Source organism: Trichosurus vulpecula, chromosome 2 (genome assembly GCF_011100635.1).
Source record: "Trichosurus vulpecula isolate mTriVul1 chromosome 2, mTriVul1.pri, whole genome shotgun sequence".
NCBI lineage: Eukaryota > Metazoa > Chordata > Mammalia > Diprotodontia > Phalangeridae > Trichosurus > Trichosurus vulpecula.
Genome location: NC_050574.1, coordinates 157,958,640 through 157,963,337, shown reverse-complemented (window position 1 = coordinate 157,963,337; position 4,698 = coordinate 157,958,640). Strand labels below are relative to the sequence as shown.

General features: G+C 40.5%; 1 pseudogene; it reads left to right on the top strand.

Moving 5' to 3' along the window:
• The first annotated feature begins 1,292 nt into the window (after positions 1-1,292).
• LOC118836804 lies at positions 1,293-2,393 on the top strand (annotated as a pseudogene).
• Positions 2,394-4,698: the final 2,305 nt, after the last annotated feature.

Here is a 4,698-nt window from a genome sequence, read left to right as displayed (position 1 = left end):
ATTGTATGAATAAAAAGAAAGAGATGAATATTAGAGTAAGGTACCATAAGATTTGGCAAATGATTGGAATTTGTGAGATGAGGGAGATCGAGCAAAGATGATACTAAGTTGGAAACTTGGGTGAACTGGAAGGATGATGGAACCATAATAGGGTAATTTGGAAGAGTGGTGCATAAATAGTACGCTTATCAAACTTGTAGATGCTACAAAGCTGGGAGTATGAAGGATCTCATGAAACTGGAGAAACACAGATATGTACATGGCTCCCTCATTCTAGTACCAAATGGGCAGGCTCCAAGGCAGAGACAAAAACCCAAATAAATGAACAAAAGGGAGAGATTTCCCAGTGTCATGGAAGAAAAATGGCTTGCATAATCACACAGTTGGAATGTTCGTGAACTATGTGAACCAAGTTTCTCAATGTCTCCCTTTGAGGAGAAGCAAGTACCCAGTTCTGATTATTAACCAACAGGTTTACCTGCTATTGGTTCTTATAGATTTTATCATAGAAAGTGGTTTTTATCTTAGCTGTGTGGCTAAAGTCATATATTCTCCCTGTCTCTTTGGTAGCTACCTCCCAATTTGTACTTGCAGATTTGTAGGTTGGCTCCTCAGAGGTTGGCTGCTACCTTTGGTTCTATGTTTCTAGCACTAAAATTCATTCTTTCCTACCCCACTGCAGGTATGCTTCCCAATAACTGTCAGTCAGTAGACTCAATTAGTTCCTGGAATGGTCATTTACTCAAATGCATTAGCAAGAACAATAGGTAGAAAACCTTTCCCCAATAAACCTAGAGTGAACTTAACCACAAATATACCCAGCACCCATGGGAAAAGTGGTCATAAACTTGGAGTAAAATGATAGTGAGTCACATGTGTAAGATATACACACAGCAAAGGCAATGCACAATTGCTGGTATTTCAAAGCCTGAAAGACTTTTCTCTCATCACAGAGTATTCACAAGGCTCCTCTTGGGTGCACCATCTCTGCTCAGTGAGTTGCTCAGCTAGGTTTCCAGGGTCTACTCCTTACCACAGGTTGACTCATTGCCAAGACTAGCTCCTTGGAGCTGCATCCTCCTTCAGTTGACTATCTTACTGTATCTGTGTCTGTCCAAAGTATATGTATGTGTTTCTGCTTCCAATTGAAGGCAATGTCTTCTACTGGTGCAGCAGTTTTCCTTCAAACATATGTGACTGACATGGAGATGTCAGCCTGGGGATCCGCTCACCCCGGCCCCACGTGCCTGGCACAAGGGGGAGCATGGGATAGAGGGAAATAAGATGCTGTGATGATGGATCATGATGTTCCAATAATCAAATCTCAAAGAATCCAGAACCAAAATGTTATCCACCTCTTGCAGCTTCTGCATATCAGGCAAGGCTGGCAGCCACTGGCACCAGGTTTGAATATTCCACCAGAATGTCTTCCCCAATTTTACCCTTGTTAACATGAAAAAGCCACCTTACTTCCTGCAAAAATTTTTACCTGATGGGTGCTATTTTATTGCCTTTTCTTCAGACTAGACATGGCTGAAGATTTATGAGTACCAGGACTGCCAAGCAGCAGAAAACCTACTTCAGGATTCTAATGGTGAAATTTTGGCCAATGGCAATGACCAGAGATAAGTCAATGTCTGAGGTCAACTATTTGAATGCTTCTTCGTCTTGTTGCATATCACTAATGTAGCTGCTAATGGTGAACACCTAAATCATGAATGTAGCCTTTACACAGGTGACTACTGTTGTGTCATTGTGGGTTCAGCCACCTACCTTCCTGAAGAGCCTCACTCTCCTTTTTGTGAAGTACATTGCAACAGTGAGTCAGTGATGCCAAATCCCTGCTCCCCTTTGGAGGACTATTCCCTTCATGTCATTGATCTTCATATTGGCAGGTTGTGTGACATCTGCACATTCAAGTGTGATAAAATGATCTTGTCCCACAATCAAGGGCTATACTTACATGAGAACATATATGAGAACTTAGATAAGGACATAGCCATTCTTTCAGAACAGTGGCAGACCATTCATGTCTTCCAGGTCACTCCTGAGGGCACCTTTATTGGTGTGCGTATCATTGGTCGATTCTACTATGAGGATGACCTGCTCACCCTATCAGCTGTCTAGCCTGAGGTAGAGGGAGACAGCAAAGAGGCATGGCCAACCCCTGCAAGGCACCTTTCATTCATTCCCTAAAGCACGAACTGTTGGTATACTTATGGCACTGGGCAGAGCAGGATGGTAGTGCCATGACCAAGAGGTGCTTAGTTGTGTTGTAGAATAGGCAGCTTCTAGATGAAAATCACCCCTTTACCAAATACACTAGTGAGGATGTAGTGACACTATGGGTCACAGACCCATCACAGATATTGGATGACATTCAGCCTTATTGAGAGACCATACATATCTGCTGTAAGATCTTAGGATCCAAGCTCTAGCACTGGAAAGAACTCAAGAGAACATTCAGTCCAACTTCTCTCACTTTACAAATGAAGAAATTAAAGCCCAGAGAAGTTAAGTGATTTGCCCAACGTAACATAGGTGATGAGCACCAGAAGTGGAATTTGAATTCAGGTCCTCTGACTCTTCAATGTATTCCTTCCATTATGTCTACATTTGCATTATTCACTGCCCTGTTTTTACATTGCTAGCTCAAGGGGCCTGGAGCTGTGCAGGTTTTCATAGTCTCAAATTTTGTTTGCCTTTGGTTTTACAAAAGCCAAAATCAAGTTTATATTTCCCTAGCTATGTTTATTTCCTTCAGTGGACTAGATGATCTCTAGAAATTCCTTTTTTCTTCCAAAGATTCTGGGAGATCTCTATTTATATTGATGTCCATTGGAGATACCTAACATATAATAGTTGTTATTGGAGATCTCATCCATTGGAGATCTCTATATTTATAGTGCTGATAGGTGCTGAAATTCTATCCTTTTGAGATATTGGTGGATGTGTGTCTAATTTCATTTGGATGCTGCTGGGGTGATTGCATTTTTAGGGTTTTCTAGAGAAAAGCCAAAAATTCATTAGCAGTTAAGCTTCTGCTACCCATGGTTAATTTGTCCACCATGAGTGATTTAACTCTGCTAATGGGGACAGACTATGAAGGTAAAATGAAATGTTCCAATAATTGAAAATCTCATTTTCACAATTCAGTAATTAAAATGTCAGCTCCTTCACTAGACGTTTCTATAAAGCAATTAATAAACATAATTTGAAAAAAATCCTTTTTTTTTGGTCAGATAGTAAGACACTATATTTAGGATTATTGTTCTAGATCAATGGGGTGCTCCTCTATTAGATCCATAAAAGAGATGGCTTCTTCTTTTCCACTAGCTTCATTGCTAGTGCTATTAAACCCAAATATTTATACTCTAATTAAGCACAACATGTTCAAGTTCATTTCCCCAAAAGACTTAGAGTGCAGAGATTGGCTAACTAAATTGATTTGTTAGTTACAAACTTCATTACATTTCCTACTCGAGGTTAATAATTCAGGTGAACCTTGCAGTGTATTGGGACATATTAATTAAGACATTAAAAGAATTAATGGATTTCAGTTGTCAAACCCAGAAATATTCAAGCAAGATGGGAGGGGCAGAATCCTCAAGGAAGGGAGAAGATAGTCATGCTGAAATCAGTGATAGGTTAGAAAGAAGTTCAAAATAGAGAAATAGTAAATAATTTAGTTGGAGGTAGCTCTGCAGATAATGACCCTGTCTAGCTAATCTGGATTCTGAGCCATTGCTCTCCAGTTTCTATAAAATGTTGAGAATATAGCTGAATTCAGATGATTATTAATACTTCTCACTGCTTGAGGAAATTGATGATAATATGTGAAGGCCATTGGTTCCACAACTTACCCCAGAGTTATCTCTATAGACACAAAGTTCATTTATTCTTGTGCTTCTGCTTTGCTGATTCTTCATTTATCTCATGTCCAAATACTGTGGGTCCTGAGCCCTCTTTTCTCTCTTTACCCTCTCACTTGATGGTCTTATTAGATCTCATGGACTCAATTAGCAGGTGATTATACACACACACACACACACACACACACACATGCATGCATGCTGGTGATTCCCACATTTCCTCATCTAGCCCCAGTCCCACGTTACCAATTGTATGTTGGACATTTGGAACTAGATAGCAGAAAAGGGAAAGATCAAGGTAGACCATAGGGAGTTGATTCACAAGATAAGTAAGGAGATAATATGTATAACCCAGAATGATCTGGGCATGCCCAGTTTGGGTAACATTGAGGCCTGTGTCCCCTACCACATGGATGAGTGTAGCCTCCTTTTATTAGCTTCCTGTATCTTTTTTAAAATTTTTTTGCTTTTGTCTTTAAAATCGGTGACATGGATCTGTTCACCCTTATTTCAGTTGCAATCATTTCTGCCACTCTTTCTGGGGCACTCTTTTGGGCAGCTCTTATCTGGTGTGTCCAGCATGGATATTATGAACCAAACCAGTGAGAAGGGAACGACTCTCCCTCCCCTGCTCTCTCTATTTTACCATAGCACCAAGAAATGGGCTTGGGGTGTTTCTTTCAGTTCCGTGTCATTTATCCTGACTTTCCAGTGCTAGACATGATTCCCACAGGACTGGGGGCTTGAAACATGGTGATATTGGAGCCAGGATTGCATCAAGATTCCATGTTACCAAACCAGACCAGCGTGGGTTAAATATGACAGT